Source organism: Cavia porcellus, unplaced genomic scaffold, assembly GCF_034190915.1.
Source record: "Cavia porcellus strain 051 isolate PalLab524CR breed Dunkin Hartley unplaced genomic scaffold, mCavPor4.1 scaffold_2, whole genome shotgun sequence".
Lineage (NCBI taxonomy): Eukaryota > Metazoa > Chordata > Mammalia > Rodentia > Caviidae > Cavia > Cavia porcellus.
The window spans coordinates 24,340,424-24,364,010 of NW_026947485.1; the positions used below are offsets into that span (position 1 = coordinate 24,340,424).

The window sequence follows — 23,587 nt, forward strand, 5'->3', positions numbered from 1 at the left end:
TAAAATTCAGGGTCACATTATTCCAAAGAAATAACTAGGCAAGCCTGCCTACGTAGCCTGTTCAGAGTGAAAGGGGCCCCAGTGCATGAATCAACACTGTTCTGGTCGCAGCTGTGATCTGGTGTCACTGACTTTGTGGTGACTCTCTGATCTGATTTAACTATGAATGGGACCACCTCTGGTTCCCTGGTGCTTCCAGAACTGAAGCAGAATTCTGTGAATCCTCCCAGCAGCTGATACCTGGTTTATTTGTATCATCAGAGAGCCTGGGCACAAAAAGTCCTAGAATTAAAAGGCTTTCCTTTCTCCTGCCATTTCTTCACACTGAGTTGTCTCCCCTATCTGCTCTGATTTGAGAATGCAAACTGAGCAAAGAAAGAAAACCAATCACTGACTTACTATCTTGATTCATATCATTGTAGGGTTTTGCTCAATTATTATTGTTTTCACAGTGTTCAAGGGCTGTATACTGGGTTTGAAATATATTTTGACTTTCATATCCCCCTTTTTTTGTGAGCCCACAATCACTAAACACTCAGTTTTAGAAAAATAGCTAGCGTATCCATTTCTTATATTAGCTACTTAATATTTTTCAGTCCTATTAGGGAAGCAGACCATATTCCTATTTTAAATATGACAAAAAAGCCTGAGGCATTGTGAAGAAAATAAATTAACCAAAGTCATTGTGTTAGTTTCCTCGGGTTTCTGTAATAAAGTGCCTTACGTGGATGTCTTAACATCAGAAATGTGTTACCTCATATTTCTGGAGTTCAGAGTCCAAATCAAGGTATCCACAGGGCCATGCTCCATCTGATGTGGCAACTCCTTGTTTGCTACCTCCTAGTTCTGAGTAGCCCAGATATTCCTTGGCATATAAAGGTGTCACTCCAGTGTCTTTTTCCAATGTAGCATCTTATCATGGCATTCTAACTAGATCTTTGTATGTTTTCTTATAAGGATAGCAATCATATTTGATTAGTAATCCAGGTTACTCCAGTATGATCTTGGGTTAGCCAATTAATCTACAACAATCATATTTCCAAATAAGATCATGTTTTTGAGAAACTGCGGGTTTTAGGAAATTATATGCAAAATGAAGGGAAGATTTTATTAACAAATATCATGCCCCGAACTAAAATATATGATTGAATAAAACATTAAATTATTAATAGGATCGTGGGAACAGGAAGCAGAGAGAGTGAAGCAAGGAGCTGGGAAGGGAGATAAATCTTTCCAGGCCATGGCACCAATCACCCAGCTTTTCCAATCAGACCCTAACCCATATCAGTAAGTCAACTATATGCTTCATAACCTAATCACCTTCTGAAAGGCCTGGGGACATCTAGAGATAAACTATAACAAGGTCTGTTTGTCATTTTTGTTTTTGTTTTTGAGCCAGGGTCTATGTGGTCTAAGCTGACCTCAAATTCCTGGGCCAAGCAATCCTCCTGTCTCAGTTCCCAAGTAATCTTTTTTGGTACTGTTTATTTGATGTTACTGAGTTTTTGAAGCTCTCTCTATATATTGGATATTAACCTCTTCTGAGAATTATGATTATAAATAGTTTCTTCCACCTGTAATGTTTTTAGCATCTTTTCCAAAGAAATCTTTGCCCATTCTGAAATGTTCTCTTTGCTTTTTTTATATTTTCCGAGCTTCAGATATTTCTTTTAAGACTTTAATTACCTTGGAGTTGATGTTTGTAACTAGTGAGAGAAAAGAGTCTAATTTTGCTATGGATATTCATTTTTTCTACTACTATTTATTGCACATACCTTTCTCCAATGAGTGTTTTTAGCACCTTTGTCAAAGTCATGTGTGGGTTTGCTTTTAGACTTTCTGTTCTATCCCATAGCTTTATGGCAATACCATAGTGTTTTGATTACTACCACTTTGTAGTAGTTTTTGAAATCAGATAATGCAATGCATTTTGCTTCATTCTTTATGCTCAAGATATCTTTCACTTTTCAGGAGTTTGTTTTGTTTGTGGCCTCATTCAAATTTTAGGATCATTTTTTCTAGCCCTGTAAAGAATGTTGGGGATTCCAGCAAAGATGGCACATAGATAACAGCTGACTACCGAGGCTCCCTGAGATAGTCAACTTAGAATTCAACGTAATACAGTGTGGGGAGCTCGAAACAGAGGGAGATGAATTCTCTCATCCCAAGAAGAATGTAAGGTGAGAAGAACCAGTCAAACATACAATCCTGGTGCTATTATTGGAACAGCTAATGGTTCAGTGCTCCCACCACAGCGGGTGACTTGCCAAACTGTCCGAGGTTCCGCTTCCACTCACTAGAGGCACAGTCACACTGAGGTCAGGGGTCAGCCAGCGAACAGAGAGCTGAGCTGGCGGGGAGCCTGCATCGACCTGTGGTGAGTGACAGGAGTGGAGCCATTCCACAGAAAGGGGAGCTCCAGTGGACGACATTTTGGGACCAGGCAGGACTGGCAAGTACAAGGGGCAGCAGTGACTTCAGTCAGTTGTTCCCTTCCCGAATGGGATTGGTGGAGTGAGCTAGACCTGGATCATGCGACCTGGCTGAGACCCAATAGGTTATCCGAAATCAATTCCCTATGGTGGTAGTGCACACTAATGCAGTGAAGGCTTCAGAAGTTTGACTGACCCGGAGGGGAGGCAGTGCTTGGTAATACAGTGCAGGCCTCAACAGCTTGACTGATCCAGAGGGGAGAGGCCAGCATATGCTGCCCTGATTACAACTCACTACCACGCTGCAGTGGGAAGGGTCACCCAGCCAGCGTGCTTCAGAAGAACAGTAACTAACAAAGAAAGAAACTGAGGCCTCCTGGAAGAAGCAAAAAAGATGGGAAGAGGAAGCAACAACAAAAAGTCCCCAGGTCCCAACCCTGAGAAAGTTGACCCAGGACAGGTAAATACAAAGGAGAATGAGAACAGCAAACATGCAATATCAGACATGGCACCAGTGGACATAAACAGATATCTTTGAGACCTCATAGACGAGTTCAACAGTGAAATATTTAGCCAAGTAAAGCAAGATATAATAAGATTAATAAAAGAGATGCTAAACACCCCTCAAGAAGACACAGACGGAAGAAGGGAGGAACTCAAAGGAGGGAACCATTTGATGCAGAATATAAAGAAAATACATGAAACAGATTCAAAGAAATTACCAGGAAATTTAAAACTCTATGGAAAGATGGGGAAACTGCTTGAAAGAAACTAAGGATAGATTATGCAAACTGGAGGACAGTTTTGCAATGTAGAATTATGAAAGGAAAAACTTTTTAAAAATAACAAGGAAACAAGCAGTAACAATACAAAGACTAGAAGACGACAAGAGGACCTATGACTTGAGAATAAAGAATGTGAATGAAAGAAGCAGGGGTACAAACAAAGGAACTACAAAGGCTATTTACAGAAATAATTAAGGAAAACTTCCCAAACATAGGAAAAGGAAATGATATTCAGATGTGTGATGCATATAGAACTCCAACCACCTACAACCAAAACAGAGCTACACCCAGGCAGATAATAATCAAGATCCCAGAAATTCAATATAAGAACAGAATTTTAAAAGCTGTTAGAGGCAAGAAACAGCTTGCCTATAAAGGAAGGCCCATCAGAATAATGGCAGACATCTCCACACAAACCATCAAGTCAAAAAGAGCCTAGAGCAAAATATTCCAAGCCCCAAAAGAAAATAACCTCCAGCCCAGATTGATATACCCTGATAAACTATCTCTAGAAATTAATGGAGGAACAAGATGCTTCCAAAACAAAGAGGAACTTGGGAAATTCACAACCACCAATCCAACTCTACAGAGAATACTGCAGGGCATTCCAGAGAGAGAGAAAAGTACTAGGATTCCAGGAACAGTGGCAGAGAGGCCTCAATGAATGGAGCAGAAAACAGAATGAAGAAGAGAAGCAGACAGCTGATGGCAAAAAAAGAGCATAACAGAAATGAGGCAGAGAAGGTAGGTTATCATCTCTAATATAGATGGCCTTGATACACTAAATTAAAAAAAAACCACATGTGGAGTAGATCAGAAGGTAGGGTCCACTGAGATGCTATTTATAGGAAGTATAATTAACATGAAAAAGAGTACATGGACTGAAAATCAAATATGAGAAAACAATGCTCCATGTGACAGAGAACCAGAGAGTAATAGGGGCAACTAGACCGGTATTTGTGGAAAGGTTGGAAAGACAGGCTTTAATAAGTAAAGGAATACAATTAGAGATAAAGTCCAGGAGAGAGAAGGTTCGGAACCACTTAGGTAAATAGCAGGTTGCCCGCACCCCAATTTAAAACCAAGGGTATTAGTCAGACCCAAAATTGCACAGTGTACCCTGGGGAAATGAAAGGGGAGGGAGAGTCTTAAAAAAGATGGCAGAAGATATTGTTAATAGTGTATCAGGATTTAAAACCCATGTTACTCACACCACTCTGCTTAGATAGATTTTGTTCTGTACCAGTTTATCTACTTGCGTTAGATTTGAGGGCACAGACAGCTATCCCACAAACATCAGGATATAGCACAGTAATCATCTTTAATTTTCTATTATCTTAATCTGGAGCCCTGTATGACTTATCATGTTTTATCATGACTGATCTTAGTTAAATCTGGTTTGTTTGATTGCTGTTTGGTATTGATAGATTTTATTCAAAACTGATATGATTGATAGTATCAAGTCTGAAAGTATAGGCAACTACACTGAAGATGACAAGACTCTATGATACACATTCTGGTTTGATAACTGCCTGCTTTTGAAGTTTTATACTATACACAAAGTTCTGTTTTTATTAATACTGTTATATACTGATATATTCAATTATACTATGTTTCATGATATAGCCAGTTCTATTGAAGATAACAAGAGACAACACAGGAACTATTGTAGAACTCCCTGTACAACGGTCTTATATGTCTTTTTCATTTCATGTGTTTATAGGAATATGTTTTGTTTTGTCTTGATTTGTTTTGTTTCTCCCTCTAATATAGAAAGGATAGAAATACATGTTAAGACTCATGCATGTGTATAAACAGTTTATGAGAAATGATCTTATGACATATGATGAAATGAACAGATACTCTGAAGAAAAAGAGACACTAAAGTACCCAGTGCTGATCCTGGAGTGTCATAATGTGAAACCCAGCAATAGTATTATTCTTTGTTCAGAGTGTATTAGCCTACCTGGGTTTGTTCAATGTCAACATAATTGAAGATATGGAGAACTGCATGTACATTTAAGTGTATAGGATTGATAACCATATTTCTAAGTTTTTTTGGATAGTTGAACAGAACTGGTTGCAGTCTCACTGTTTGAATCCCCACTTTATATGCTCCACTTTAGTAACTATTTGTAAGAGGACAATCTGTAATTATCAACTAGTGATTTCTTACTGTTTATTTTTTTCTTCGAAAGTATGTACTATTTCTACCCGTTTTCTGTTTTGTTTAGTCTTTCTTTAAACAAAACTAAAAAAAAAAAAAAAGAAGAAGAAGAAAAAGACACTACAGTATCCAGTGCTGATCCCAGAGTGTCATGATGTGAAACCCAGCAACACTATTATTTTTTGTTCAGAATGACTGTAGCCTGCTTTAGTTTGTTTAATTTCAACATAAATGAAGATATGGATAACTGCATGTATGTTTAAGTGTATAGGATTGACAACCATATTACTAAGTTTTTGTTGGATAGTTGAACAGAACTTTTGCAGTCTCGCTGTTTGAATTCCCACTTTCTATGTTCTACTTTTGTATCTTGAACAACTGTTTGTAAAAGGACAGTATGTAAACATCAACTAGTGATTTCTTACTGTTTATTTTTTCTCTGAACATATGTATTATTTATACCCATTTTCTGTTTTGTTTAGTCTTTCTTTAAAATTGTTTAAAAAAGAATGTCATTGGTATTTTGATGAGGATTTTTTTCCTAGGATTTCATCAACTCTGTAGATCACTTTACATAGCATGAGTATTTTAATAATACTGATTTTTACACTATAAGAACACAAGATGTCTTTCTAATTTGTGTTATTTTACATTTCTTTCAATTAATGTTCTATAATTTTCATTATGGAGACCTTTCATTTTTTTGACTTGAAATTTCCATTTACTAAGTATATAGGTCCAAATATCTTTTTCTGTCCTAATAACAAGTGACCACAAAATAATACATATACTAGTATTGAGTTTTAAAATAATTTCAAATAGTAACAGGATGTATGCCTGGTGGTCACTGAACAACTTAAAATCTTGGACTCAGATAGATACTGCTAATTTTTTCACATTCCTTTTCTTTTGATTTTTATGACTAATTCTTTATTTTTGGTATATGTTTACAGTATGTGATGGAAATTTTTCATTTTTTATTACATTTATTCCTAAGTATTTTTGTTTTCTGTAGCTATTGTAAATGGAACCACTTTCATGATTTCTTTTTTTTTTATTTTAAAAAGCAGAACAGAAAAAAGAATAGAAATGATACCGAATTTCAAAAAATCATAGAAAATGAACACTTGTTAATATACTGCGTATTGAGCTTGGTGTGGTGGCTCATGTCTGTAATCCCAGAACTGGGCAGGAGGATCGTTGCAAGTTTGAGACCAGCCTGGCTACAAGTGAGCTCAAGGCCAGCCTGAAATGCATAGTGAGACCCTGTCTCAAAAAGACCAAAAAATTGCATATTGTTATCTTAGAAGTAGTTGTTCAGGTTATAAGATCTAGGCACAAAAAGGTATCAAACAATGAAACAATGGCATCACGAACTGTTCTTTTCGATGAACTAGATCATCAGATGTCCCTCTATTTCATGATTTATCTTCTAGATAATTGGCTAGATAAAATACATAGAAGTTATATAGCGATACTATTGATTTTTGTGTTGATTTTATATATTGAAATGTTGCTGAGTTTATTAGTTTTAATAGTTTCTTGATAGCATCCTTAAGATTTCTATATAGAGATCATATACTCTGCATACAGTTGCAATTTGGATGACCCTTTTTTACAGTTATTTTTAAAAAATTATCATCTCAGACATTAACTTGAGACTTGTATTCTTCTGTGCCAGAAATGCTTTCCCAAAACTGCTTTTCCTGGAACATTTCCAAACATTCATTTAGTACTTCCAAAATTTGAAAAACAAAACCCAAAAAACAAATTCTTCCATAAACACTTAAGCCTGAAATTCATACTATTTCATTTCTATAGCCAAAGTTATTAATAACTTTCTTCCTTAAAAATTGTGAAAAAATTGAAGCCTAGATGACATTACACCTTATGAGTTTAGGAAATAAGAAAATAGATCCCTGCCCCGCTACCTCTTAATTGTCTTGCGAATGGACCTTCAGGCAGAAAAAATAATTACAGTATATGTAGTACGGGACCACATGTACACCATATAGTCTAGCAAATATCAGTGATAATTATGAAGCTGTGAAATTTTCTTTGCCAGATCCAAGAGATAAGTATATCTGTGACTTTTAAAAACTCAGACTTCTGTATTACAGAAGAAAGATGCATAAATACAGTCAGAATTTTTATTTTCTTTTGCAGAAGCTTTCCTTTCACTTAGCTTTCAGAGGAAAAAAATAAGTATTTTTCATTGTGAAAAGTGGGACTTTCCATGTCATGTATCCTTTTGCCTTCCATGTTAGGTATCTACCACTGGAACATTTTCTTTAAGATTGCTACACTTCAGATATGGAATGTCTCCTGAGATCCATGTGTTAAAGACTTTGTGCTCAGCTTGGTGGTGTTTGGAGATGGGGAAACTTGAAATTAGGCAGAGCCTGTTGACAGGTCTTACAATCATTGCAGATATTTCCATGAAGGAGATAAAGAAACCCCAACCACTCCCTCTTCCTCTTCCTCTTCTGTCTCTCTTACTTTTTGCATGAGGTAGACAGCTTGTTCCACTATGGGCTGTGCTGACGGGCCACAGACACTATACAAAGTGTTAATTGATTGTGAAACTGTGAGCCAAAATCAACCTTAGGCTGGGGATGTAAAATTCATTGGTAGAGTGCTTATCTAGCATGGGCAAGGCCTTGGGTCTAATCCCCAATGCTACAGAAAAATAAATTAATATACTTTTCTCTTTATAGGTTGATTATCACAGATATTTGTTACAGTAACAGAAAGCTGACTAACACAAGATTTTTAAAAAGCTAGTAAGGAAGTGTGGCAGTGCCAGTATCACCACTGATATAATGACAGAATAGAAAACCATTTTAATTTGGTTTCTCAGACTATCTGAAATAAAGTTTAAGTCACCTGATTTATGATATAAAGAGTGTCATAGTCTTTTTTAAAAATATCCTTTCCAAAACCATTTTTTCCCACATTCTTGTAATTCTAGCACTCTAGGAAGCTGAGGCAGGAGAATCACAAACTCAAGCCCAGCCTGGGCAGCTGAGTGAGACCCTGTGTCAAAATAATAAAAATTTAAAAGGGCTGGGAATATGGCTCAGTGTGAAGGTCCTGATTCAATCCCCAGTACCAGGAAAATGCACACACACATCTTGCTCAGTCTCTCTCTGTCTCTCTCTCACTCTCTTTCTGAAACAAGATGTTCTTAATTGCCTCAGCCTGAGTTTGAATTTGCAAACATCTTGCCTTGGTCTCCTGAGTAGCTGGGATTATATGTCTGCATCATAATGCCCTGCTTCCAAAATTAACTTTTAAGAAGATAGCCCTTTTTTATTTTCATAAATCATGAATAGTTTTCAATCTATGTTTATGATATACGTATGAAACAGAAAAGATATTACATGACCACTGTTAGGATGTTCTTTTTTAGTCCCAAATTTATAACTGAATTGCTACACCCTTTAAGTATGGTATGCTTCTTTTAGGAGCTAAACTCAATCTTTTTCATTTCAGCACACAGTGAAATTTGTAGTATTTTACTGATGGCAATTACATGATTTGTGCTACGGCAAATGCATTCTGAGAAATCAAAGTAGTCAATGACTTATTTCTGTGATCTTTAATTGCATGTCTGACAATGTTTGTAAGTAAAACTCCAATTCAGTCTTGTTTTAATAATGTATTTTCCTATCCTACCTGTCTTGGGGATACATTGAAAGGGTGCATGAGGGAATAGTGAAGTTTGAATCAAAGTAATTACATTTTAAGGATTTGGTATTTTTATTACAATTACAAAAAGCCAATAATACAGTTTATTATTCTCCTATTTCAGGTCTTTGACTTGTGATCCTATAGATTGCTGTACTGATTTATTCTACATATTGCTTTAAAAAGGGCAGCATCAGTAATTTTCATTTACAAATTACTGCATCTTGTTGTCAGTATCTTCTAAAATATTATTCTCAGCATATGTGATTCATAAAGACAGGCAGATGGTAAATTTCCCTTTGGCAAAATACATTAAGACTTTTCATTCTGTCATCCTTTTGCAAGTTCTTACTGTTATGAGCTCTTATCATTAACACATTGGGTGAGATAATGTCTTTATAAAAGTAAGATATTTTGAAGAGAGAAGATAAATTCTCTTGACTATAGTTCACTTAAATTGTAACGGTCATATATCATTGTGATGTTAAGGGTCACATGAATGCCAGCTTGTGGTGTACACTCTTTTCGCTTGTTATACACAGCTACACTCATGCCGTTAGCTGGCAAGTTCAAAGCACAACCTGCTCTGGAGATCACTAATGGCATTCAGTGATACTCAGAGGAAGCCCCTCTGAGTATCAGCACTGGGAACAATTCACAGCAGAGTGAGAGACTAAAAGATCTGAGACTCAAAACTAAATTATGGGAAGGCAGAGTGATGTGAGAAATTTGACAAAAAAAAAGCATTTATAAACCATAACCATCTAAAGAAGACAGACATGCTTTTCTTTAGAAATGTACTTAGGAAGTGATGTTTTCTTGTCACTTTTCTGATTTTGTGTGGGTTAGTGAAATAAAAGGCTAAGAATATAAACATATATGAATGGCTATGACTCACTCCAAGAAGTTTCCTCTGTTGATGTTTTATTAAATGTCAACAAGCTCAAACAGAGGGAGCCATGGTTTTCCAACAAAAGAAAATACCAGCCGGACACAGTGCTCCAGGAAGCTAAGACGGGAGGATCAAAGTCCTAGCAAAGAAAAAGGGCACGGGAGGGAAGAAGGAAAAGATGCTGGAACCCGGCTCCTGATCAGTTTCCCCAAAATCATACAAAATTACCGATTTGCCAATATTAGATTTGAAGAATCTCTACAAATAATAAAATATTAGTAAAAAGGAGTTCATAAGAATTCTTCCAATTCAAGTAAGCCCCTGCCTCTCCTCTCTGCTCTGTCTCCCTTCTCGTTTCCAACTGCAACAAGAAGCCGGAGCAGGACCAACTAACTGAATGTCCTCAAGATGCTATGAGGAGCTTTGCACAGAAACAACTGAGTTGATGTGACAGTGAAAACCAATGAGCTGAAGCTAAATAATTAATGGAAACAAGTAAATTAGCTAAATTGACTTTCAAAGAATTGGACTATTTCCTTCATGTTCTTATCAGTCTTATCATAGGATACAACTGTGTTCAGGGTCGGAATGGTGTGAAATCTGTACCAGATTGCTGCTCTCAGTCACATTTATGAGATGGAAGCTCTCCAGCGGCCACACAGCCAAAAGCCAGCAGTTTAGGACTTTGCAGTGTAGTAAAATGCAGGGAATCTGTCAGTACGAGAATCCAAACGTTATGGTCAGGACACCTCCGGGAAATTTGTGCTGTGCTGACAAAGTGTAGTGCCAGTTCCTGCTGAGAAATGCCTCCCTGGGTCTAAGCCTTCATTCTGTTTCTCTCCTCTTCTCGTAATACTTCTAGCACCAATCGGGATGTGGACTGCACACACGAGGGAATACCACAGATGAGGATTTAATGGCTCTTGTGAACTGCACTCTGCACAGTGTTGCGTGCCACACTAACCAAAACCCACAAGACAGTAAGCACTAGGAGCAGGCTTCTTGTACCAGCTGAAATTGAATGGAAAGGTCAGTAAAGGTTTAAGAGGAGAATAAACAAAGATCAAACATGTACCCTACATTAAAAAAAAAAAAACTAAGATTTGGATTGTGTTTTATTATGTGCAAATTGCTCTCCCAGGAACTGACTCTTTTTTTTTTGAAAACCACGTGTTAGCATTTTAATGAGTCCCCTTGTCCTGTGGCTTCAAGCCCCACCAACACCCTTAATCTTCTCCTCAGCTCTTCTGCTGAAGAGTTTGGCCCTCACGATGACAGGTTGCTTTGGGAGTTTTCCCTTCCCGAGAACTTTGTAGTAGCCGGATCGCGCTACATCAGGGATGGGAGCTACTCCAGTCTTGTTTTTGGCAGCATTTACTCGTGTCTGCTCACTGACCAATGTGCACAGTTTATCAAGGTTGACAGTTGGGCAGAAGCTCTGGTTTCTCTTTAAGTGCTAATGTCTCATACCAACCTTCCCAAAGTAACCTGGGTGATGTTTGTGGAAGTTGATCCTGTGGTGATGCATGCCTCCAGCATTACCCCGACCTCCTGGGTGCTTCCGGGGCTTGCAGATGCGGCCATGGCTGTGGCTCTCATGGCCCCGAAGCTTCCGGGTCTTCCTTAGTCTGGATGGCATGTTGGCAGCTGAGATGAAAGAGAGCCAGGAACTGACTCTTCAGCCTCAGCATTCAATGAGTTTGGGTTACATTAGTTCTAGAGGATGAGACAGAGCCCAGTGAAGTTTGGATATTTGCTCAATTTCAAATTCCCAATGATCAATGGGAGTAGATTGCTGAATCTATATCTCATGCCTAGTTACCATGCACATGGTACCAGCTTATATTTACATAGAAGGAGTTGCAAAAAGATTAACGACCATCTTCTATATAACATCCACAAAAAATCAAGGAGACATCTAGTGAAACAAAATGTGGGAAACTTTTCCTTTAGGAAACTTTCAGTGAGTGGAAGCTGATCAAAAGTCTTGAGACAGGGACCTGGGATTTAGCTCTGTGGCATAAGTGCCTTCCTGGCAAGTGCAAGGTTGTGAGTTCAATCCCAGATACCAAAAGGGAAAAAAAAAAAAGGCCTGAGACATTCCAAAGAATAGGAAGTGTGACATTTCTTTATTTCTCTCCCTGTCCCTGTCCCTATCTCTCTCATATAATTTTCAGCATTCAGTACTCATTAACATCTCATAGAGAAATATTCCATAAGACATCTCAAGTAGTAAGTAGTATTGCTAGATACAATACAGGATGCCCAGTGAGATTTGAATATCAAGTTTTTTAAAAAAAAAATACATATACTATATTAAATATTCTTTGGGACCTACTTACACAGAATAATTTTATTTATTTTTCTGAAATTAAAATTTAATTGATGTCTTATATGTTTGTTTTCTAAATTTCCCAAATACAACTTGCAAAATACTACCTTCCCTTTTCTGTAGGTACTAAGTCAATAATAAACTGCAAGAACAGAAGTTCTCATGTGTACCTACAATTTTATTTGTTCTATTGTACCATAAAACTATTAGATCAGGAGCTATGATGATGATGATGATGATTCCATTCTACTAAGGAAAATAAATTAGCTGTACTAGCAGAAACACAGAACTCTATAGTATTGAAATATAAGTTGAAATTATAATGAGGGCTTCTTGTTTCACAAAATATCCTTTAAGCACTAAGTACTAGAAGAGACTCATGCAATGGCAAACAGAAGTTAAACAAGTCAGATGAAAAATGGGAAATCGGGTGTCTTGGGGCTATATGTCCGTGGCACCATTTTGAATGCTACTTGATCATCTCCATGTGGAAGACCTTCTATCACTTTCATTCTGCGGCACTACCCTCCCAGTTTTATCATTTAGAAACTGCTGTCATCTTTGACTCAGCTCTCCCTAACTCCACACATCCAATTACTTTCTAAGTTTCCATCAAGTCTACCCCCACAACAGCGTCTGTATCTCTCTTCTGGGAGCTAATACTATACACACTGGCATTTTGTAGCTCCTCTTTATCTTATTACACCTCTAGTATCTCTTTTTCTCCAACCTCTCTCTTCCATAAATCCCCCTTTGTATCACAACCAGGAGTGTCTTTAAAATCACAGTTCAAATATTTCTCTTCTACTCAAAGTTTTGTAAAACTTCCTAATCCACAAACTAAAATGTACATTTTCCATGTACCAGAGGCACTGAAGCCAGAGAGTTTACAGAATGATCCTATGCATGTTTTATAATGTTTTTGAGTCTAATGTTCCTCATCTGTAAAATGGGAATGATATTAGCCTTATATGGCAGTGTTAAGGATCTGATTCCCCACATAAACTGTTCAGTATAGTAGGTTTTAAAATGTAGTAGATAGTAGCATTCTCATTTGTTTTTGTTCATTTGCTCCCAACTGAACATACTGTAATTTAATTTTATCCCCACTAAGTAAATCAGAGTTTATTTAAAATGTGATGGTCACAGAGCAAATGGTAAGCCTCAATTTTCCCGTCCGGTCTCTAAGCAGTATAATCTTTAGTTAGATGTCTTATGACTTTTTTTTGTACTGGGGATCAAACTCACAACTTTGCACTTGCCAGGAAGGCACTTACACCACTGAGCTACATCCCCATCTTCTGTCTTATGACTTTTAAAATGCAGCACAAACCTCTCACTTGTTCTGTTCACAGGTGACGGCAGTAAGAATTAAACACATTTCTTTTTGTTTTCTAAGTATCTGCTTTTTACCTAAAAAAAATCAGTTAATAAGCAATATTTGATTGGTTCTAACCTCTCTTTCCTACTTCAGTAGAGAGGGCTCTGTTGGGTCTCTTCCAGCCACTATCAAATAAAGATTGCACTGCACTCTTCTAGAAGAGTTGGGGAATGGAAGAAAGTACTTGGACATGTACAAATGATGCTACTAGGCATTGCAGAGAAAAGATTCATTGCCAAGGCTGAAAGAGATTTCTGGTTCATTGTAGTTCATTGGACTTTTCTCATTCCAGTATCTCAGAGAGCAGCATACCTGCGAGGAGCCATATGGTGGTTCTGATGAAGCTCCATCTTGAAACCACAGCAGTCCGGTCACTTCCCTTAGGAAGAGCTTATTTGTCAACTCCCTTTGTTCTCTACCTCTAGGTCTTAATTTCTTAAAGCCAAATTTATTTGCTATTCAGTTATCTATTTGACCGATGAGTTATCGATTTGACCCCCCTACTCAGCCTCCTCCCATTACCCAATCATTCTCCTTGAAAATTAGAGTCTCTCTGCCATTGCTCTTTGAACCTGATGAATCAGGGACCCTGGTTCTAACCAGGAAGATACAGGGTCTTAACCGTAAGCAAGGGGGCCAGCGCTTCCAAAGTCTGTTTATTTCAGTTGGGGTGAATGTTATGAGTGCAATCATGGACAGATAGTTATCTCTACACACCAAAGATAAGCACTTCCCTTCAACCAGCCAAGTGTCAGCTCAACAACTGTGTGCCATGGGGAAGAGAGTGAAGGCTCACTGTGACCCACTGCCACTCATAGTGCAGTAACTCAGACTGGGTGGTCTACAGGCAGTGTGCGTCGGTGGTTTATCTTCAGAGACAACTGCAGAAAAATACTCTGTTTCAGACTGAGAGTCACAGTGTCAACTAAATATTTTTAAAACAATGTGACTTGGAAATCTATTTAGACAAAAGACTTTTAAAGCTTCCCTGGAGATTAACAATATACTTTAAAATTATACGTAAGTATAACTTTTTTACAATTGTTATTCTTGAGGCCAGGAACTTCCATTTTATAAGTTCCATGATGATTTCTTTTAGATCTTGAGTATATGAACCAAAAATATTTTCATAACTGTATTAATGGTATAGCATAATTAATGTAACTTCAACATTGAATCAAAGTTTTATTTTAGGGGCTGGGGATTTAGCTCAGCGGCATAAGCGCCTGCCTTGTAAAGCAGGCAGTTGTGAGTTTGATCCCTGGTACACACTCCTTTCTATTAACAATATTAACTAATATTCCTCCCTTCAGTTAGCCAATATTCACTCTTCAAATATCACTTCCTTGGGGAAGATTTTCCTAATCACCTGCAAGTTCTTTTTTGGTGCCCTTGTTAGATAAATTTCTTCCCCTTCACGATGCTTTTGACTTGACTATTGTGGAATCTTCTAAAGGTCAGGTCTCCTGACTCACCTCTCCTGGCATTTTTCAGTGCCTGTACTCTGCCTTGCACACAGTGGACACTCAATCAACATCATTATGTATTTAAGTGAATATATGGGTGAGAATCCAGACTTACACAAAAAGTGAGACAGCGCAGCTGAAGGGGATGTCAATACAGCTGTGGTTTATCACCTTGCAATTAAAATTTTCAGACCTCCACTATCTTTTTTTTTTATTCCAGTAGTGGTCTAGAGGTGAAAAAATGGCTATGAAACACATTGCTTAGCTTGGTACTTATCTCTTACAAGTGGCCAGTATCTAAAAATGCTACATGAGTGACATCAGTGAATTTATGATATATGAGGAGTAAAAAGGAAGCTAGCAGGAGAAAGCAGACAAAAATAAAACATAATATTGGTTGATAGTAGAGAAAATTTTTATATTAAAATAACCCCAAAAGGCGAGTTGCTAGCATAATAAGAGAAAGAAAGACACCAAAAATGTACTACTTGAAATTTTTTGCTATACTCTCAGAGAATTGTCAGAATCCTTTAAAAATATTGGGAAGATATATAAATATGGAGAATATACTTAGCTTTAATAAAATAAATTATCAAACACAGATGCATTTCACAGTATAAGATTTTTGGAGAATGAGCTGAATAGTCTCTGACAATACTGAATTTTAATCCTCTCCATTTTCCAATGGCAGAAAAGTAAACTAAGAGTCATATTGTGTATCAGTTAGTTTTTACTGTATAACAAAACATTCCAGAACTTAATGGCTTTAAACAAAAACCATTACTATTCTTCAGGGTTATCTGAATACAGGGTGACCAGTTACCTCAGTTTGCCCAGGACTGAAGAGATTTCTCTTTGAGATGAAGTATGTACAATGCTAAAAGCCTGAAAGCCCCAGACAAGCCCAGCTGAGATATTCATCCTAGTTGGTTAATATTTGTGTGTAATTCAGTTCATGTGACATACACTGACAAACTTTTGTGGTCAGTAAGAGAACAAGCAGGCAGCTGATTGATTTGGGATAACCTCACTCACTCACATGACTAGCAATTAACAGGGTGTTTGCAGGCCAACTATTGACTGGGACATCAAGAGTCTTTTCCAAGCAACAGGAGCATTCCTATGGTGGTCTTAAAGTTTCAAGTGTAACAAGAGAGCAAGCCCTAGTGCTCAACGATTTTTTAAACCTTTACTTGTATCGTATTTGCTAATCACATGACCAAGTCACATGACCAAGCACAAATTCAGGTGATAGAAAAATAACCTCCACTTCTAACGGCAGGAGCTGCAAAAGAGTGTTTTTAGAGAAGTAGAAATAATTAAGCCTTTTGTACTATTGACCACATAGAGACACATGACTATAAAGTATACCTGGGACCTTGTGTTCAAATTCCATACTATTTCCACTGGAGTCCATTGACACTTCAAGACAAGGCACCCAGAAATATTCATTGGTTCAACTAACTTTTTGAGATCACAAGAATACCAACAAGCTGAGTTTTCACAAAAGGTTTTCATCCCTTATCATTACTTCTTGGTCTCTGCTAATGCACTGACCTCTGCACACGGTACTGAATTTGACCTGGACTCTGAAATCTGCATCTCTCTCAACTATCTATAACATTATCTCAGACCACATGTTACAACTTTACTTTCATAAAATTTGTTTATAAAAAATAACATGTCCATCAAGAGCCTCATGGATGTATGCAGAAACAAAATAATATGTGAAACAAAAGCTCTAGTTAGTTAACAAATCTATGGAAGAATGTCCAATTTCACTACTAATTACAAATTTCAAATTAAATTACCAAGATACAATTACCCATCCACCACACTATTTCACCTCCAGTGACTGGTTTAGCCATTGAATATTTTTATCAAAAGATCTGGCACTTCACATGGAGTATAAATTACAACACACATTTTAGAAAACTGATGGTCAATTTTTATCAAGGGATTCCACTGGTTATGCTTTTGCATATCTCTCCAAAGTAATATGAATATGAAAAATAACTGTATACACAAATATGTTTGAAAGCTATTATTTATATTACCATAAAATTGGAAACAACTCAACATTTTGGTAACCACTCATAGGGAAATAATTTAAACTACTAAATACTAACTGAAAATATTATATACTTATAAAATTGTATGAATTATTTAAAATGTTTTAAATGCTTAAAAAATAAGAAAGAGCTCATGGAATTTCTATGTATTTCTGTCTATGTAAAATTATGTAAGCCAACAAAAAACTGTCTATATAATAAGTACTAGAATTAAACACATCACACTGGTAATTGTAGCTGTCTCTATGCTTTCCATATTATGGTTATTAATTATGCATTTCTCAAAAATCTATGCTTTGATTTATCCTTTATAGCAAAGTTTTCTATTTATCAGTTTTTTCTAGTTTTAATATCAATATTTATAACCAAATTTAATTAACTTTATAAATTAAATGCTAATCACATATTGTTTCCCATGTTTTCTTTTCAAGTTAATGCAGAAATTAGAAACACAGACAGCTTTAATTTTATAATGAACTAGTGATACCAGTATATTTGGAATTTACTATCCTAACAGTAGTAAACTGACAACGATGCCTTGGTGTACACCCCAACTATGTATAACTTCCCATATACAACTATGGATTACATTCCCTTCAGAGAATGAAATTTGTGATGACTAAATAAATAACACTATTTAAAGGAGAATGTATTTTGTGGGAAAAAGTGTCAAAATTTATGCAAAAAATTGGGGGGCTGGGGAGTATGTTTGGGTGTTTTGCCTTTTCCTCTGCTGTGCTTCCTTCCCTATTAAAGGGGTTCATCTCTTTAGTTTAAGTAAAAGGATTTTCTACAGATACCAGCGGTGTGTAAAATCACTAAAGGAGCTCTGGAAAGACAAACAGACCCACATGCTGGAAGGACCCCTGCAGCCACAGCCTACAGCCAGTTTGCCTGCTCCTACTCCCGCAAGAAACTGCTGACAGAGTTCTGAGCAAACTTTTGGGCTATTTTGCCCCTGCCAGTCTGTGCCAGCAAAACGTGTGCCCTGCCTTTTTTGCTTTCTCTCCACAGCTTGGTTCTGAATCAAAGTGTTACATGATGACGTGATAAACTACATTACAAGTCTGTTCTGGCACTTATGATTTCATTTCCTCATATAAACTTTTTTTAATATATTTAGGAATAAAGGGCTAAAGCATACTCTGGCAGAGAAGAGCGTGGTTTCAGTCATAATGGGTTAAGGGTCACTAACGACCTCATTTTAATTTACTGACCTTTCTAAAGTCCTGCTTCAGGGTAGAAACTCATCAGATCCAAATCCAGTATCAAGGGAATTTAGAAAGGGAAGCCAGAGCACTGTGGGACCCTGGTATCACTTAAACTTCAGCCAGGCTTACAAACCATCTGGAGAGGGGATCTAAGGGCCTGAAGGTGAGGCCCAGCAGCGTAGCAGCAGCCAGGCTGCTAGAAAAGACTGATAACCTTTTGGCTTTCCCCACCAGGAAGGGGAATTCTTTGTGTGAGATATTCACAGACCAACATATCAAGGAGACTTTAGCTGAGGACAGTCACAGGAGCCAGACTGGGGACCTGGATCCAAGAGCTGCGGAAATTATAACTTGGGAGCGGCTGCAAATATGTAGCATCTGTGAATGACAAAATCCTGAAGACAGAGATAACCAAATTGGCCCATTATTTCCACAATCACTGCACATTTTTGTGTCCATGGGGCAGCCTGCTCACCACTTATGGCTCACTGTCACATACCCACATACTCGTTCTCCCCACACCCTGCCAGGAGCACTGAACACGTTGGGACCTGAGGCTGCTGGAGAACCAGAGAGTGGTGCCCTAGCCAGAGAATGTTCAGCAGCAAGGTTGGCAGAGGCTTGTCAAGGAACAGTTGTAAGATTTGCTTGCTGGGGATTTAGCTTAATGGCATAAACACCTGCTTGGCAAGCACAAGGTCATGAGTTTCATCCCCAATACAAAAAATAAAAAATAAAAAATGAAAAATTGCTTGCAGGGAAAAGAGCAGAGATTGAAAAGCCCTAGCAAAAGTCCCTGAAAAGCTGGATACTAAATCAATGACAGTGCATCTTCCTCTCCTCAAATTATCTGAAGTGTTGTCTTTTAAGACAAAGGCAAAGGTTTAGGGCTGATCCCAGGACTCACAGCATGAAAGCAGGTTAAGAGCCATCCAGCATTCAGGTGGACAGGATTCCTTATTTGGTGGCAGACAGCTGGGTGGGTCATAGGGTAGGGAACCAAACCACAGCTCCACTAGTGCTGTGGAGAGGAAAGGGTAAAGAAAAGAGATAAGCTGTGAACACAGTGACACTCCGAGGTACACAGGAGAACAGTAGACACTCAGGCCCTGGGATCCTTTCAGACCTACCCACAGACAAATGCTTCCCCAATTTGAAGATGAGGGAAGACCTCACTAGTTCAGTTCAGACTGCAATACAAAGAGGATTGTGACAGCACTTTGATGCTGTGTTTCTGGAGGAGACTTCTAGGAAGATGCAGATTGGGGAGCAGCAGAGAAGGAAACTCTCCAAGATTTGGTGGCTGTCATCTATAATATAGCAATGTAGGAAGAGGAGGAGAGAAGCAGGTGCCCAGGGCCCAGGAAGGAATGGAAGCAAGAATTGAATCAGACAGGAAGAGCAAAGAGAGAGACAATGAAGAAGTAGAAGAAGAAGAGGAAGAGAGAGAAAGAGAAGGAGAAGGAGAAGGGAGGAGGAAGAGGAAGAGAGAGACACTGTTACTACTGACAACCTCAGAGAACACCATGAAAAAATGCACCGGTGGAACGGAGTAAACACAAGACTACAGCGGCTGGCCAGTTATTTGGGTTCAGACAAGATAGGGCAATTGACCAGTAGCCAGCTTGGTGAGGGACAAACTGAACTCAGATCTCAGAACAGCTATAGGCCAGATCCATCTAGCACCTCCCAGGGTCAGGAGAGGCTGCCAAGTCCAAGCCAGAAGGAAGCACATAGAGTGTTACAGGCTCATCAAATTGGGTTCCAGCCTCACAGCCACAAACCAATCTGAACTTCGTGGAACTGAAGGTGCAGGCTTCCTGGGATTACCCACTGTCCCACTGTAAAGCTGTGGGTGGCTTGCTGAGATTAATCAGCTTGGATCCACACACTGTCTGCTCAGGTCACCTAAAAGTGACAGCAAACATGTCTTGAGATGGACAATGTTTTCTTATTTTCTTCTTTTTTCTCTTGTTTGGTTTTCACTTTTTTTTTCTTGTCTTTATATGAATGTGAACAGGGTTTCTAATTTTTCTTGTTCTATTATTTGTATTTCTTCCTTCTCTTTCCCTTCTATCTTCATTAGGCGTTTGTGTAATCCCCTTTGTCCTTTAGCCTTGCTTCTAATCTCTTCCTCTTTTTCTATTTCTCTATTTTTTCCCTAACCTCTTTTAAATTTTCTTTCCAAGGGTAAAACTGCCATATTGAGAGCTTATTTACTGTATACAATTTTGTAGTTCATCTTAAATTTTGTTATATAACCACAACTCTAGTTCATCTGTTTAAAGGTGGCACATTACTATTACCACGGTTTGTCACATTCTAACTTGTGTTTGCTGTTATTGATGGTTGTATTGCTTTAAGCAAAGTGACATAATTGTTCTAATCAGCTGTTCTTCCTGGTATATCAAATCTGAGATTAAGAATAATAATGAGGAGCAGTGAGCATACCAGAAAGAGAATGAGTCAGCGTCTCCCAAGATCCAGTCATGCTGGAACTTGGGGAGCTGAACAAGAAAGCAACAAGTCTCCCCTCCTGGTAAGTGGCAGCATGAGTGAGCAGCTGGTACACCAGGAAGAGAGTAAGTCAGCGTTTCCCGTGAGCTGTAGGCTGAGAATCAAACGTCCCAACCCCCTTTCCCCATTTAGCAACTGGAAGGTGTTGCGGACAGTCCAAGTTGATAGAGCCTAAGGCATATAAAGCAACTAAATGCTTGTACTGTTGGGTTGATCATGCTGACCTGGGGCCAGAGGTCTGAGCATCTCTTGGGAGGATGATAGCATGCAATGTAGCAAATATGGAGGATTTCCTTCTGTCTTCTCTTTGAAGGCAAATACTGTTTTTACAGTTTTGCTTTGTTCCGATCAACTGTCTTGCTCTATTCAATATTGTGTTTTGATTGATTTTAAAGTCTGTTTTTGGTTTGATTTTGCTATACCTGATAGAATGGACAACTATTGTGAAGATAACAAGATATATTATGGTAGCTATGATTGTTATCCTGGTATCCTGCCCTGAAGTTCTGCACCAGTTTCACTGCATTGTTTCAGTTGGCTTTGTTCTGTCTTATTTTGTTGTATTTTACTACCTTCAAAATAAAAAAAAATCATAAATAATACTACAGGCTAGTGCCAAGTAAATAGCAACTTCTCATTCACAACAAATTGAAAAGGTAAGGTCTGTAACAAACTCAAAAGCCAGCTATCAATGGAAGACATCTCTGAGTAGTAGTCATTTCCTAAAGCTTCTAAATTCTAGCAATAAAGCAATTCACCATAAGCAATTTACAAGCATCAACACAGGAATTAAACAAAGAAAGAAAGAAAGAAGAGAAAATGAGAAGATTTTTAAACAAGATGCAACCCAGAGTTCAAGCTCACCAAAGGCAAACTCAGATGGAAGTGAGGTGGAAAAATCCAAAAGCCACTCATCTAGACTCTCTGAGGTAGAAACAGAGGAAGTAACAAAGTAGATGAACAAAACTCTAAAAACAAAATCAAATCAGAAATAATTTCTCAGATAACTACAGAGATGGTAACAATAATGAAAGACAGGCTTAATGGCTCTATAGAAGATACAAATTGTTAAAAATAAGGCAGTTAGGAAAATGATGGAACTGTTGAACACACAATGTAGAAGAGAGATGAAGTCCACGAAACAGATTCAAACAGATATCAAGGAGATTGAAAATTCCATTAAAAGTATACACAGCAGAATGAGCAAGTATGAGGAAAGAATATAAAATATAAAAGACAAAACTGTGGAAAGAAAGATTTCTTAAAAATAGAAAGGGATCATGAAAACTCAATCCAACAGCTGCTAGATGATGCAAAGAATAACAGAAGATTGATTGGAGTCAATGAGAAATCAGGAGAGAACATAAATGACATAAAAAATTATTTTCACAAAAGCAGTGGCAGAATACTTTCCATGGAAAAAGAATTTGACATACAGATAATTGAGGCATATAGAACACCCATTAGTCTTGATCAGAAAAAAAAGATTCCGTAAGTTTAGCACAAGGACAGAGAAAAGAAATAAGACATCTATAAAGGAAAGCCCATCAGAATCACAGCAAACTTTGCAATACAAAATCCCAAGTAAAGGAAAACTTGGATGGAGTATTTTAATACCTGAAGGAAAAATCCTCCAATACCAGATGATGTATCCCACAAAATTCTCTTTCAAAATTGATGGAGAAATAAGATGTTTCCATGATAAAGGAACCTCAGGAAATTCAAAAACACCAAACCAGTAGGCCAAAATTTTCTGAAAGACATTCTAGGAAGAAATAACAAAGACTATATCTCTATGGACCTCAACAGAATGAATCCAACAGACAAGGCAAACAATTAACCAGAGGAAGGAAAAAAGAAATCACTAATAGGGAAATAACATGACAAGGGTAAGTCAATGCATACCAGTTATAATCATCAATGTTAATGATCTCAACTCACCATCAAAATAAGCAGAGGAGCAGCATGGTTTAAGAAGTAAGATCCAATAATATGCTGCATACAAAAAACACTTTTCATACAAAAAGATATTCATAGACTGAAAGACATAGGATGGAAAACAATACTTCATGCAATAGGAACCCATAAAAAAACAGAAGTAGTTGTTGGGTTTGCAGACAAAGTAGATTTCAGGCTAAGACTGACGAAGAGAAACAAAGAGCATCACTACATTCTTGTAAGGGGAACAGTCCAAGAGAAAGAGGTAAGAATCATAAAAATATATGCACCCAACTATACAAAAGAAATATTAACGAATATGAAACATCAAATAAGAGCTAATACAATTATAATAGGGAACCTCAATAACTGTCACAAATAGATCAACTAAATAAAAAATCAACAATAAAGTATTAGAATGGAAACAAATGGGACAAAATGGATCTAGTACTACAGAGTTTTCCATGACACAACATCAGAATACACATTCTTCTCCACTGTACACAGAGTGTGCTGGTAAATAGACTACATATTGGCTCATTGAACATGCAAAGGAATTGAAATTATCCCACGTGTATTAACAGACCACAGGACAATGAAATTGCTAATCAATGGCAAAAGAAACCACAGAAGTTTATAAACACATGAAAATTAAATAATACCTTCCCGAACTACTAATGGATCACAGATGAAATTACACATTT

At 37.6% G+C, this 23,587-nt stretch overlaps 1 long non-coding RNA gene and 1 pseudogene across 1 annotated transcript in view; both read right to left on the reverse strand.

Moving 5' to 3' along the window:
• LOC134473774 (uncharacterized) overlaps positions 1 to 23,587 on the reverse strand; it is a 53,155-nt gene that overhangs the window by 18,334 nt on the left and 11,234 nt on the right. The window lies entirely within an intron of this gene.
• On the reverse strand, positions 11,159 to 11,630 carry LOC100728330 (large ribosomal subunit protein uL15-like; annotated as a pseudogene).